Here is a 16,177-nt window from a genome sequence, read left to right as displayed (position 1 = left end):
ATTATGTGCCAAATATTGCCATAAAAATTGCTCCAGTAGTTCGTGAGATAAACCCTTTCTAATATCTCCCCCGTTTTTCCCACATTTTCCTGAGTTTCTTCGGTAGTATTAGTCGTAGCGTGATAATAATATAGCCTATAGCCTTACTCGATAAATGAGCTATGTAACACTGAAATTAGAAATAAGTTTTTAAATCGGATCTGTAGTTCCTGAGATAAGCGCGTTCAAGCAAACATACTCTTCAGGTTTATAATATTATATAAGTATAGATTTTTTTAAATTACGCTTGACAAACTCGAGTCTCGATCTAAAAGACTATGAAAAGTACCAATAATAGGCTCATAATCATGGGACGATGCATGGTATAATATGGTAGTGATGATGATGATGATGATGAATGTAATTTGCATAGTAGCATATGTTTTCCGTTCTTAAAACAACGCCGAAACTCCCAAACTTGTATCTATAAAGAATCAGGAGTTCTCTCAGCACATTCCGAACCGGTATACCAGGTATACCTCGGTGAAAAATCTTACTTGTTGGTAGCATATGCTTAGAATACTTCTCACGAAACCGAAGTCACCACATGTTTCCCTATAAATTTTGAGGAGTTCCCTCGATTACTTATGGATCCTTCATCAGATCACCACTTTTGTGAATATAATACCAAATTGGGATGATACCCTATATAACAAAAGAAAAATTTTGAAAATCGGTTAACAAACGGCGCGGCGGAGTAATCGTTGAACATAAGAAAACGAACATAACACCTCCCCATTTTGAAAATCGGTTAAAATTGTAGCCTATGTGTTATTCTGATGTATAAGCTATATTATTGTAAAGTTTCATTAAAATCCGTTCAGTAGTTTTGTCGTGAAAGAGTAACAAACATCCATACATCCACACATCCACACATCCATACATCTATACATCCAAACAAACTTTCGCCTTTATAATATTAGTAGGATAGTAGGAACTAGGAAGTGATGATACTTTAGACTTTAGAGGGAGATCGCAGACGACAGACTTTTTGTGCGATCGAGTCTGCGGTGCCCATACAGTCGGCATTTCCGCGCCATGCCGCCGACTGTATGGGCGCCGCAGACTCGATCTCACAAAAAGTCTGTCGTCTGCGATCTGCCCAATCTTGAGTTCTCTGTGAAAGTGGCAGCGATGAAAGAGCAATTTTTTTAGTCATTGTATTATCGCTTTATTTTCTTACACCCTGTATATTTCTTTTGCCGGCTCACAGTCTGAATCTAATTCGAGCTTTCAGCTTGATCTTATTAGATTCATCCTAGTGAGATTGACTCTGAGTACGTTAAAATGGCGTCGGGTTATTCACAAAATAAAATCAATTTGGTACTTACATTAAACGTAAATATAATTAACGGTAAATAAAAAAACCGTCGTGTAGGTATTTAATAATAAGGTTTTTATGAGCCTAGATTCAGTTACCTAGAAAAAAAATTAACATTTCACAAAGTGCTACACGTTATTTCGGTTGAAAGGCTACTTCCGATGAACTCATAAAAAAGAATTTAACTTTGGATTGAGAGATTTGTTTATCCATCAATCAAATCGGAGAGATACGTGTGCGCTCGCATGCCGATTCGAATTTTATGCTCGAAATTTGAATTTTGTTGTTTTTTTTCACGTGCATTTAAAAGCAACGGTTTTTGCCAGTATTCCAATTACACCTGTGATTAATGTACCTTTTGCTTGTTATATCCAAAATTGCTAATAATAATAATTAAATAACATGAATAATTAACTATACAAATATATAGTTTTCTAATCGAATAAGAGTAATAGTTTGCTAATCACTGTATTTATTTATAGATTAAAGCCAACTTTACAACATATTTCATCTCATTTCTAAGTTTTAAGGTCGAGGCAATGAGTTTCTAAAATACTAGAGTAGCAATGTCTTACAAAAGATTCTCAGAAATGCGTAACCACTTTTTTGTTCAAAAGACAATGTCAAGTCATATATTCGTTATGTCATTATGTATGTGAGATATGCCTGCAGGCATCTTCGAAGTGGCAACGCGTTGCTACCGTAAACTTCCAATCTAGTTACGTTAGTAACATAGAATATCATTGGGTCGAGGCGTCAGATGTAACTGACAAAATTATTTCTTAATCTTCAATAAAACTAAACTAACATTTAAGCTTTATATTTCATGAAAATAATTAGAAGCAAATTTATACTCCGACAAATTGTGGTAATTGGACTTAGAGGATACATTACAGAATACAGAAATTTGAAATAATTTTGCTATTTATCATCATAATCATATTACGATACAAGATGACGCCAGCACGTCTTTACACCGGCAACCGTACATTTTGCTGGGCTAAAAAGTATCCTGTCCTTTGCCGTAAACTCAAAGTATCTTCTTACCAAATTTCAGCAAAATCGCGGTTCAGAGGTTTGAAGAACTAACAGACAGACACACATACACACTTTAGTATTTAGCTTTAGTATGGATTACTGATTAGTATGGATTAAGCCCGGGCGCGCACTAGCGGCCAGGCCGCAACGGCCAGGCCGCGGCGGCCAACGAAAGTGTGGTGTGGCCGCAGGTCGCGTTGCGGCCAGGTGCGCGTCGTCTATGGCGGTTTCATACGAAGGTATCTATCTCGATGGCCGCCGCGGCTTTTCCGCTAGTGCGTCAAAAAACCAGTAATATCTGCCAAAACGCGATAAAAACGCGCAGATGATGAGCGCAAAATAACGTCGTGTGGAAGGACCTAGGCACGGCTCCTTATAATTTAGTCTGTCTCCACCGGAACCGGATGTGATTAATTAACGAAGACGTTTCGTGTCAATTATTGTGCCTCCAGCGATCAAAGTAGCTTACACATGGCCGCGTTCTACAGAAGCCAATTCCAGATAACAGGTATTTCGCTTTAAGTAAATTAACGTTAAATGTCGATTACATACAGCTTCAGGGTGATTATAATTAGGGTATGTTGACAATGCAACATGACGAGACGATGTACTTTTAAAATAGCCATTTCATTTGGAACAGGCAGCCCTACGGACGGCAAGTCGGACAATTCAATGTGTATCTTTTTAGGTAGTCAATAAAGTTTAGTTTTGAATGCCTCATTTGAAAATGCATCACATCGTCTCGCCACGTTTTAATTTAACTTAAGTTACGTAGCAAATGTTTAGTAATCTGCGCCATAAGTGGTCACTACATGACCACTCTGAATAGCACTCTGGGCTCCCCTATAATGTAAGGAGTACTTCTAATGCTGGGGCTCCACTACTGCACTAGCGAGAAATGCCATTAATTATTCCGAGAATGCTATAACATGTTATAGCATAATCTAAGTATATTATCTAAGTCTGGCGATAGCTGAAGACCTATCGTGGGATTACAAAAGTTTTTCATCGCTCGTACGAGTTTAGACAAATATAAGTCCTTAATCTTACTCCCAGGGTAATTCTGAATCGCATCTCGTAAATTAACTTTATCTTATAAGCTTTCGAAGGATCAAATGAGCTTTTTAATAATCCCACATTTAAGTGAACATTTAAGTGACTGAACATTTTGCTATAATAATGAAAATAATGTAAGTATTATTATTATGTAATAATATTACATAATATACTATATATTACAGTAGTAGATGACGTCCGCAACTCCATTGTGCTAAAATACGTTTATCGCGCGAAAACCGTTAAATTTTTCGGGATAAAAAGTATCATATGTCCTTTCTTGGGACACAAAGTATCTCCAGACCAAACTTCAGCAAAATCGGTTCAGCGGTTTGGGCGTGAAGAGGTAACAGACAGACAGACACTTTTTAGACAGATTTCTTGTATCAAATATTTGTACCTTCTTGTGTGTGCATTGAAGGTACTTACAATGAAATTTTGACATTTCAACTGTCATAGTAGTAGAGATGTCAAAATTTCAACATTTCAGCTGTATGGCAGTTGAAATGTCAAAAATGGATGGACATTGGACGGACCTACCGCTAAAGTATCCAAAGTTAAATTAGTTTTTAAGTAAGTAATTTAAACATTTGATAGTAAACCTGGAGAGAAGAAAATATATCCTGGAGCCCGCAAAAGTTTTAAATGTACGGCGACGTGATCTTCTTAACTGCTCTAAATGTCGGGAAAAGTTGAGACAGATGCACTTACCGGATACGTCAAACTTTGCGACTTAACGACTTGACAACTTTGCAGATATTAATGAAATGCACTACACGGAATTTTACCGTCGGGCGTTCATAACTTTCACGTTTGCCATATAAATAAGGTAGGAAATCGAGATGCCGCGCCGCGCCGGATTGTAAAATTCCGTGTAGCGCACAAACGCCCTAATTGTTACATACTTACAAATCGAATATTGAAGGGCATTGGGGAATGAAGATGTAAATATTTTCTAGTTGTATGCTGTATTACAACCTACACCTGATGATGATTTTATCGAAACCGGTCGTGTGAAACATAATTGTAATTAAATAAATTAATATAACCTCCTTTTTTTTGGAAGTCGGTTAAAAGTGGAATAAGTGCATGAAAAGTGTATATTTTTACCGTGTATTAAAATCAATTTAAAAAAATAGAGCTCGATTACAATAATTACATCTTTTGTCTATAAAGATTTTAAAGAAAGATAAAAATATAAATTATAATTTGTTGGTAAATAAGAGTTGATTATTAGAAGTTGACAACATTAATTACCCTTTGTCTATGCCTCAAAGTAACCACAGATTTTAAAAGTAATTTGTAACCCTTTGTACGAGTATCCGTTTGTTGCATTTTCAAAATAACAACATAATTAACTAGTCCCCCGTGACTTTTTTTTGCGCCAAAGTAAATCGAGCAGAAACAGTTTTTTTTTTTCGGTAGTAAAAAGTAGCCTTTAATAATATATGTCTTTCCCCGTAGTCTACTTTTAGGGCCAACCCACACGTACTACAACCACACGACAACCACACCACGTGGTCGGGCGTATATTTCGTATTGTAAATGAACTGGACCATTCACACGTACCACATTTTGCAGTCGTTGTCGACCACTTGTGTGAACCGACCACATCGCAACCACAACGTTGTGTCGATGCAATGACAGTGCGCGCACGCCGCGCGTGCTTTCCCCCCCTCCGTTTCATTGTCTTTCGTATGTCAATGAAACGGAGTGAACCACATCGCAACTGCTGGCGACAACGCAACCACTTCGACATTTTGTCGGTACCACAACGCAACCACACAAAGCTGCAGCGACACCATTCACACGTAACCACGCTTGACGGCATTTTGTCGTTGCGATGTGGTGTGGTTGCGGTACGGGTGGGTTGGCCTTAAATCTGCACAAAATTCTATCCTAATCACAAAACAATGTTCATGTTCATATTCTGTAATTTTATCGTCTGTAACGGTACAAACGTAATACACGCGTATTGCGTATTGGATTTTCTCCAGTCGGTTTCGCCCGTTCGATCGGATTTTTACGGTTATTGAGCGTGATTTACTATCGCGCTGTTAAAACTCTATCGGATTACGTTCGAGTATTCTAAGCGAGGTCTACAGCTATTGCAAAATCACTGATAGTAAAAGAATATTATATTAAACTAGATATAATATTCTTTTACTATCCGTGGAACGCCGCGCGGCTTCGCCCGCGTTAATTAGGAATTTACCGGAAACCGTACACTTTCCCACAAAAAATAGCCTACGTCTCTTCACATGGTTCTCTCTATATCTGTGCCAAATTTTCAAATAACATAAAAATTGCTCAATTACTTAACTCCAGCGCTGAAAGATCTTTTTTTTTTTCACTTTTGTATGGGCAAGCGCACCAGCGTCACGAGTTTCCCCATACAAAAGTAAAAAAATGGTCTTCCAGCGCTGCTACTATCACAGTTAACTCTCTACAAGGAATACGTACACACCCTAAAGTATTATCACTTAGTTTTGTTACACTCTGTATATTTATTTAACAGACATCCTTGATCCATTGTGATTTGAACCCGCGACCTCCGATCAAAGCGCAAACTAAGGTCTAAGCCACAGAGGTCGTCTGCAGTGCCATCATAGTTTAATTAATAAAACAATATGACATTAATAGGTGTATATTGTGTGGGCGATCGCGTCGACAGCACAAAGAGAAGTTGACAATAGCGCAGCTCAAATGGAAATCATTAGGTGCTATTGAGAACCTAGACAGTTGCTCGTGGGATTGAAATTTTGATTTGCGATTTCGTTGAAAATGCTTTTGAATAAAATTAAATTTAAGGTGCTTCGTTTCCCATACAAAAAACAACCGACATTAATTATCTAATTTCATACTATTACTACATAAATTTATATGCACATCTATTTATTTTGCAATACCATTCCCGCGAAATATGTTTTTTGTATGGGAAACGAACCACCTCAATGTGTCATTTTTTATAAGCAGGATCTTCCTATTTATACATATGCGAGCGTGAATTAAAGAACATACATAAAATAAGAAAAAATACAATAAAATTGGACGGTGTTAAGCATATTTTGATATTTTGTGTATGATCCCACAAAAAATCTACGTATTGTGTTGTGAATGCAGTTACGTTATTTACATCATTTGAATAAAACTGCATTCATAACTCAAAAAAATATATATTTTGGGTTAATATAAAAAAGCATGCAAATGAAAAAATATAGGTTATTAAAATCATTACCCTCCTTTTTGTTTGCCTCAGTTGATGAGAATGCAAAATATGATAACAAATAATTATAAGGCCTTTTTAAATCGGAAAATACTTTACGCATTGTGGGATTTGGTAGGTTATGTGGGGACTCCCACTTAGTGGGATTTAGTGGGTAGACACTACAGGCATAGGGTCTACGTACTAAATACCCATGGTGCAGCTCGACCACTCCCCGTTTAAAACAGAGTTGCGGATACGACATAATCTAACTCAGCAACATAAAATAAAAGGCCAAATAAAAAGCCTAGAAACCTAGAAATAACATTTGGCTAAAACCTAATTTACAATAAGTTTTAGTTAACAGTAACTTAGTTTCTCAGTTTATTTAACTAGTAAAATATACAAATAAACTTTAGAGTAATTACAGTAATAAAGTGTATTCGAACTAAAATAGTATTCAACTGAGTTTAAAAACCAGTTCCAAACTGTAACGTGTTAAACTAAACTAAAACCCACTTCATTTGCAGGTAATTAATGTTGAGGTTTGTATAATCCATACTACTATTATAAATGCGAAAGTGTGTCTGTCTGTCCGTCCGTCTATCCGTCTGTCCGTCTGTCCGTCTGTCCGTCCGTACGTCCGTCCGTCTGTTTGTCTGTCTGTATGTCTGTCTGTCTGTCACTACCTCTTCACGTTCAAACCGCAGAACCGATTTTGCTAAAATTTGGCATGGAGATACTTTGAGTACTGAGAAAGGAAATAGTATACTTTTTATCCCGGAAAAATGTACGGTCCCCGCGCGATAAACGAATTTTTTTCGCAACGGAGTTGCGGGCCTCATTTAGTAAGAATAACATAAAAACGCCTCCGTGGTCTAGTGGTATAGAGCGCGGCTCTTGACTCGGAGGTCGTGGGTTCGATTCCCGCGTTGGAAACATGTTATTTCCAAGTTTGGTTAGGACAATGCAGGCTGATCACCTGATTGTCTGACAAGTAAGATGATCAATGCGTCGGATGGGCATGTAAAAAGTCGGTCCTGCGCCTGATCTCTCGCCAGTCGTGTCGGTCTTCCGTCCCACTGGGTTATGAGAGTAAAGGAATAGAGAGTGCTCTTGTGTACTGCGCACACACTTGGGCACTATAAAATTACTCCTGCGTCGCTGGCCTGGTTTCAATGAAACCGGCTACCGTCACCGAAACCGGTGTGGGAGCTACTATTATTATTATTATAACATAAAAAGCTATTGATCTCTACGTAGAGATTTTGTGCAGAGTACTGTCGCAAATCAGATTTTTTTCTTTGCATCCGTTGTGTATGATTTATACATTATTTTTAGAGCGATGTAACCACACTTCAAATACTGTAGTGCCTGGGACAAGATTTTAAATGTCCGTATGGTTGCCCAAGCGCATACGGCATTCTCGCATCATAGTCGGCCTAGTCCTGAGGAATAGCTCATCAATACGTCTGGGAGTGGGACCAACCATATGCGGGTTTCCTCACGATGTTTTCCTTTGCTGTACGAGCGTCCGTATTGTGTATTTGAGATCTGAAAATATAAATCTCCAGCCGGGATCGAACCTGCACCCATTTAAAAGAGTTAAAAAAATAGAAATAGAAACTATTGTCAGTCCTTTCTCGGGACTCAAAATATCTGGTTTACAATAGAAATAGCTCAGCGGTTTAAACGTAACGACGGATATAAAATACAAGAAGTTTTGTAAGTATATAATATACTTACATAAAAAAAATTAAGGATTTTGTATATTTCGTTCTGTCTTTACTCATCCTACAATAGTTACATCAAAACGTGTTCAGTCCTCACACCAACCCAAAACTTTTAATTAAATATGTAAAGGTCTTCATTCTCGAGTAACCGAAAACTTCCAAACGTCGCCCGATTTGAAATTTATTAGATCGGTAATTTTGAATTCGAGGTTTTAATTAGTTAATAATTTCAAGGCAATAATCCGTACAATATTATAGATATGATAAGTCTTTGTATTCACGGTCAATGCTCTAAACTAAATTGAGGCTAATAATAATATCTATGGACGCTTCACACCACGTCAGTCTGGCCCCATGCTAAGTACCTGAAGGACTTGTGTTACGATACCAGACAACGAAAATATATTTAACACTTTTATATTATACATATATTTAAGATTTTTATTATATCATACATATATTTAACGCACATCCAAGACCCAGGAACATTGAAAACTTTTTGTTCCGTCGGCGGGATTCGAACCCGCGACCCCCGGCTTGCGCTACCAACGCGCCACCAACTGAGCCACAGAGGTCGTCAAAGCTACAATAAGCTACATAGATGACGCCCACAACTAGTAAGAAGCCAGCCTGCCTGTCATACGCCAACGAGATATCTCACTCTCGAGATAATTAAAAACTACTCGTCTCATAATGTCAAAATCTCGACATTATCTCGACAAAACTCTATAAAAATGTGTGTTTCGATGATAGATCTACGCGAGAAAAAATGTTTATCATGCTAGGGTCAATAGAGATGAAGAGACAAACCATCAAACATCGAGAAAACATGTAGAGTGAGATATCTCGTTGGCGTATGCTAGACAGGCTGGTATACCTACAAATTCACGATAAAAATGTCATTTTGGCGGCAAGAGATGTAACATGTGCCAATCGAGAGTACATCAAAATTAGTGTCCGACCGAAGCTTCGGCTTCGGTTTCGGCTTCGGCCGCCTTCGGCCAAAAAATCCACCTTCAGCGAAACCTTCGGCTTCGGCCTAAAACCCGGCCGAAGCCGAAGCTTTGCCGAAGGTCCGAGCAACCGTCGAAATTGAACGAAAGACGTGAGAGTGAGTCGTGAGAGAGCGACGGATCGGTCGTGTATGCAGAGGCCACTGGGAGTCACTGTCAAATACAATAAACAAACACTAACTTCTTAATAAATCATAATTTAATTATTTATTAAGAAGTTAGTATTTGTTTATTTTATTTATTACTCTAGTTTTGGTCTAGTCGAGCAAAACAAAGACTGACGGATTGGTCTAATTATTGTTATATGTGAAATAATATAGAAATTATTTTTTTTTTACAATAGTTCAGTTAATAAAGTAGTTGTAGAATGCGTGAGCGGGAACCTCAGAGATTTCTGCTGAAACTTATTCAGGGTGCATAGGGACAAATCATACTAAAAGTCCTGAAGTCTTAAGAGGTGAGCTGGAGTGAGGGGAGAGTGACAAAAGTCTCAATTTTTGGTTTTTGGCTAATGACTAAAAAACGATGCGTTGTAGCAAAAACCATTCTATGATGAAAAAAACTTATTAAATTATCTATAATTTTGATTCTATACACTTTTTCCGAATTCTCATCCGTTTTCGAATTACACATTTGAGTCATTTCTAAAACTTCATTAATTATTTGTAGTCCACAAATTATTAAGTACTTAATAAATAAATCACGAAATCACAAACTTTTATTACCATCTCTAAATCAACTTCTCTATGAGACATTCAACGTATAGGTAAACCTTCAATATTGAAGTTTTGAAATACTTCATTAATTGTAGCTTGTAGACATATTGAACACTAGCTGTTGCCCGCGACTTCGTCCGCGTGGACTTCAGTTTATAGCGCGCGATGTGAACAAAATTGGTGTCAAAAGCTTTTATGAAAAAAACCCTGGTACCTCTTAAATCAAAACAGCTGTGCAGTGTGTACATAATATTTAATTTTTTAAAATTAAACTTTATATTTTATGCCAAATTTTAAAGCTTATTTAGGCCCATAATTACACAACTTTACCCATAAACTATTTATATCATTGATAGGTTTAACTTTTAAGGTTACGTCACTGCATAGATAAACTACCGAGTTATTTAATAACGTAAAAAAGTTATAACAATCGAAAAAAAATCGAAACTAGAATGTTAGATGATATCACCTCTTATAGAAAGAAGTCTGGGCAAGCGTCACCGCGATGTAGGAGACGCACGGCGCCATCTATTATGGATTTTTGGAACTAACCTAATTTGAACAAGTTTACGCATTTTCACCCCCTTACAACCATTTTTTTCCAGTAAAAAAGTAGCCTATGTCCTTTCTCAGGCTTTTTTTTAGACTATCTGTTCTTATACAAAATTTTATTACAATCGGTTCGGTAGTTTTGGCGTGAAAGCGAGACAGACAGACAGACAGAGATACTTTCGCATTTATAATATTAGTATAGATAACTGTATTTTAAAAAGATAAAACCGACTTCAAAATTCAAAATTTATTCCGAAACCGTATCAGTTACGACATTTTACCAAAAAGCATTTCCTATTTGTATTTGGATTTCCAATCAATTGGCACATGTTTCATCTCTTCCCGCCAAAATGAGGCTTTTTCCACAATTTTCAATTAGGTCCCTTGCTCAAAAATTTGTACGGGAGTCGTACATGTATCCGGGATACAAAGTATCCCCATACCCAGGAAGATTGGTTCAGCGGTTTGGGCGTAAAGGGGTAACAGAAAGACACACTTTCGCTTTTATAATAATATTAGTAATATGGACTTGTATTTTTCTAAGGGCCTGTTTCACCACTTTCTGATAAAGTGCCTATTAGGCTATTCACAACTTTTTTGACAGATTGTCCTTACTTGATCTGTCAAGTTAATTGGTGGATAGCCTTCAGGAAGTGGTGAAACAGGCCCTAAGGCCAGGTCGCGGCGGCCATCGAGATAATCACCTTAGTATGAAACCGCCATAGACCACGTGCACCTGACCGCACGGCGGCCAGCGGCCACACCATACTTTCGATTGCCGCCGCGACCTGGCCGCTAGTGCACGCCTGGCAGTGTCTAAACACACTATGCGGAATTTCCGCGGCGGAAATTCCGCATGATTACGTCAGCAATGTCAAACGCATAAAATATAACGCGACGGAATTTCGGCATGGTGTGTCATCGGTAATATATTGCAGGCGAAAGCAAGCCGACCTTCCGCCGCGAAAATTCGGCATAGTGTGTTTAGACCATAAAGCTAATATACATAGCCGCCTAGCGGAATAGAGCAACAATCTCGAGCTGTAAAAAGAAACCGAAGTTGGTTTACGTCTATGTGTAAAAATGTGTAGTGTGTACGTATACACTTACACAAGCATGACTGAACAAGAATTCTACGAGATTAAATAATTGTCAACGTGCCGATAAGTGCCGACTGGACGTCAAAAAAAAGAGTTCTGCTGTCATGTATCACACGCCTCTTTTTACCACGCAGTGTTACTGATAGTGACATCTCGCATACTCAGGCCTTTGTTTCTCTATTCCGTTAGGTATATTAACTTTATGGTTTAGACACTAACGGTTACTACACACTGCGTACTTCGCGTGTTCCATTCCCCTCCATGTAAAGTTATGGCGTCGATCTAAATAAGCGTTTTGCAATAAATTGCTTCGCTCCGTTGGCAAATTGCGTTTTTATTTTGCAAACATTTTTTTAACGGGGTCGTAAAGAATTAATAGTCCTCTTAAAGGGCTGTATTTGTTAATGTACTGGAGGCTGGAGATAAAAGGTTTTTGAGACCGTCGTACCGCATGATTTATAACAAAGTTTTGACGTTTCTTCTGGGTGTTTGAGGCTAAAACAATTCAATGTTTTTTGAGTGTGTGAAAAGCAAGAATTCTTGAGACATCTAAATTTAATGGCAGCTTAGTCGTTTTTACTGTAAGTATAATATATTTTGTATTTTTTTAATGCATAGCAGAGACAACCTAATATCTATGTCCACACTGCACTTTGATCTTCAATTTTCGTCGAATAATTGAATGCGTCATACGCCAATATTGTCATTTTTGAAGTTTTAGATACGGTCAGAGGGCATGCGTTGCGGGCATGCCTCACGTGCGCTGTTGACTGCGCTATAACGCATGCCCTTGACGAACAGAAAAAGGCACAGTGTGGACAAAGCTATTCTACATTGGTTATACGTGGTAGAGCCATGCTTCGGCACGAATGGGCCGGCTTGACGGGATAAATACCACGGTCTCACAGAAAACCGGCGTGAAACAGCGCTTGCGCTGTGTTTCGCCGTGTGAGTGAGTTTACCGGAGGCCCAATCCCCTAACCCCTACCCTATTCCCTTCCCTACCCTCAACTATTCCCTTCCCTTCCCTTCCCTACCCTCCCCTATTACCCTATTCCCTCTTAAAAGGCCGGCAACGCACATGCAGCTCTTCTGATGCTGCGAGTGTCCATGGGCGACGAAAGTTGCTTTCCATCCGGTGACCCGTTTGCTCGTTTGCCCCCTTATTTCATAAAAAAAAAAACAATTAATTTTATGTAGTGTCAAAGGTCTTATACATTAATTAGTTTAATGTACCACTTATAATACTTTCATACACATATTATTATACAATATTATGTCGATCAGGGTCTTTACAGAGGTCATTGAACTCGGGATTAATAAGCCGCGTAGCCTTGCTACGAGAACCGTAGCACTGCTACGTGACGTAGCCGCTGCTACAAGTGTCTGATCATTTCATTTCAGTTCAATAACTTCAAGATGCTGTTGTATTATGAAGTCCGTGTTATAATATTTTGTTGCTTATCTTATTAAACGAAAGAAAAATCTTTCTATATTACGGAACCCTAATATAGAAAGATTTTTTCTTTCGTTACACAAGGGTATAAACGGGACCATGTAACTGAGACGTCGATGTCTGTCCGTCGGTCTGTCTCCAGGCTGTATCTCGAGAACCGCTATAGCTAGACTTCTTAAATTTTTACAGATTGTGTATATCTGTTGCCGTTATAACAACAAATACTAAAAATAAAATAAATATTTAAGATTTAAGATATCCCATACAACAAACGGGATTTTTTAAACTGTTTTGCTCGTTATTAATACTGGTAATAGGTAGCCACTTGAAGTACTCACAATATCCTTAATTTTATTAGCACTTTAATATTTTATAATAGTCAGATTTCGAAACGTAAAATATGAAAATGGCATTTTTACGAGTCGTCACAAAAATCATTTCATACATGTGCTGGGATTCAACGAAAATTGTGATCGTTATCAAAGCGACTACCGGTAAGCGAATTTAGATTGCGTGTCTAAACACAATTCCGAAGTTCCGCGGCGGAAATTCCGCATGATTACGTCAGCAATGTCAAACGTATAACGCGACGGAATTTCGGCATAGTGTGTCATCGGTAATTTAAATACATTGCAGGCGGAATCAAGCCGAACTTCCGCCGCGGAAATTCGGCATAGTGTTTAGACACTTATTGATATACGAGTAAGGAAGCAACAAACAGACAAAACAATAAAATCATACATCATATAATCAATATATTTCTATGAAAAGTGCTTGGGAATATAATATAATATTATTTAGCAGCTATTCATACAATCCACATTTTTTATTTCAAATTATTTTTCCGGTCTTAAAGCGTCCATTTATGCAAAAAAATCACAGTTTTCAAATTGTTAGTTACCCACGTCTTCACCCATGTCTTCAATTCCTAAAGGCTTGGTTACACGGCACACCGGAACCGTACATTTTCCGGGATATTAGTAAACTATATCCTTTCCCGGGACCCAAAGTAGCTCAATAATATCTTTTAGCAAAATTGGCAAAGTTTATTGTTCGGGAAATAATAATAACTAGAGATCGCCCAATGGTCGAAATTCGACCTTAGCTTCAACGATATTAGGACTACTTACTACCTTTAATTCTTCAAGCCCCATAAGAGCACCGGTGATGGCGACAACAATAGAATACAAAAGCATTTCCTGGAAACTGCGATCGAAGTAATATTTTGTAAAAAAATATTGACTTTATCATATTTTTTTTTAACTCTTGTCTCTGGGACTCAGCTGATCTCAGACTGGCCGTGTAAGCACTGTCTTATAGTATGTAAGATTCAATAAAAAAAAACTATAATCCATTTTCAATTCGTATTCGTATGTATAGGCTTGTCACTCAATAATGTGTAATTTTTCCTAGTGTGTGTGTGTTGTAGTGTGTGTAATGTTTTATTTGTTAAAAAAATATATGACAAAAGCATAATATATTAAAGATTTTTATTTTAATATGATACACATATTTAATACACATCCATGATCCAGGAACATTGAAAACTTTTTGTTCCGTCGGCGGGATTCAAACCCGTACCCGGCATGAGCGCTGACCACGCGCTCAACCACTACGCCACAGAGGTCTTCTTTTAAGGCAAATAATAAAAGCCAAACAATATTGTACGCTTGTTTTGGCTCGTAAAATTCCCGTCAGAACAATGTTAGAAACCGTCTGATAGCGAAAGTTCAATGAAGCAAGAATATTCATCTAAAAAGAATTACAACCAAAGATTTGAAAACTCAAGATATGCCACGATGTATATTCAGAATGATGATGTGTCAGAAAAAACATCTTCTTTTATCAGCACGCCACATTCGCAGAGTAGACAGAATTAATATCAGCACCGTACGCGTCGAACGCAACGCATTGTACACGAAATGCGGCGCGTACGGTGTGGACGAATGTGCGAGGTACACATTATTTCATACAATGAATCATTCTAAATTGCGCCGCGTTCGGCGCGTGCTTGCTGCAAAGAATTCTATTAAATAGAAGTCTTTGGCGTGCTGATAAATGTGGGAAAATCAAATGGGGGAAAATCAGAAAAAAAAATTCAGGCAGTTTATTCTGGTCAACAGACTTGATCGGTTAAATTATTTTGCCAAACACTAGTGACTGTAGTGTAGTGACTAGTTAGTAAAAAATACTATTGGGTCATGTCTATTATTTTCTTATACTATCTGTGTAAAGAAACGATCATGAAAGTATTCGGCGTAGTCCACAGAGCAAATAATTATTATGTCTGTAATGAATAAGTTAAATCAAAGATAATATTTTTGTACTCTTAAAATTACTTTGTTTCATCTTACAGTGTATTTTTAATAATTTTTGTGATTTTATGTCCTAGATATATAGGAGACACTAGGGCCGTTTTTCCATACAAACGTTGTCCCCTGTTTTCTCCCTGGATAATTCCGGTAGAGTTATATTTTTTTCCTAAATATCTTTAGCCTGTATTAGCATATCCCTATGTTTTCTTTCTTTTCATAATTTAATTATTAAAAAAGATGTGAACGTTCAAAAACCCAAAAAATTAATAGTTTTTCCGCTGTGTTAAAACATCCAGAAAACAAATTTGGCTAGATTATACAAAAAGAAACATAGGAACACAGCTCAAGCCTTGCTTTAATTTTTAATAAAAAAAGTACTTACTTAAATCAGTTAAGTTTTGGAGAAGAAATCAGGGGGTAACGAATCGTTGATTTAGAATTTTCAATTCAAGCTGCACTTGTCTCTATCGCGCATTAATACTTGATAGCTAGCTTGGTCGGGCACAGCGCGACAGCAATAGATTTTGTCTTCAGCGCTGCTACTAAAGGCCAGCGTCGCGAGTTTCTCCATACAAAAGTGAAAAAAATTGGTCTTTTACCTAAAGTTTTATCTCTTAGTTTTATTAAAACTTG

The 16,177-nt window shown here is 37.5% G+C and overlaps 1 protein-coding gene across 2 annotated transcripts in view; it reads left to right on the top strand.

Annotated features, from left to right (window-relative positions):
• LOC121737305 (high affinity cAMP-specific and IBMX-insensitive 3',5'-cyclic phosphodiesterase 8) overlaps positions 1 to 16,177 on the top strand; it is a 225,531-nt gene that overhangs the window by 50,764 nt on the left and 158,590 nt on the right. The window lies entirely within an intron of this gene.

Source organism: Aricia agestis, chromosome 20 (genome assembly GCF_905147365.1).
Source record: "Aricia agestis chromosome 20, ilAriAges1.1, whole genome shotgun sequence".
Lineage (NCBI taxonomy): Eukaryota > Metazoa > Arthropoda > Insecta > Lepidoptera > Lycaenidae > Aricia > Aricia agestis.
The sequence above is the reverse complement of the archived record's forward strand: the minus strand, read 5'-3'. Positions and strand labels throughout refer to the sequence as shown.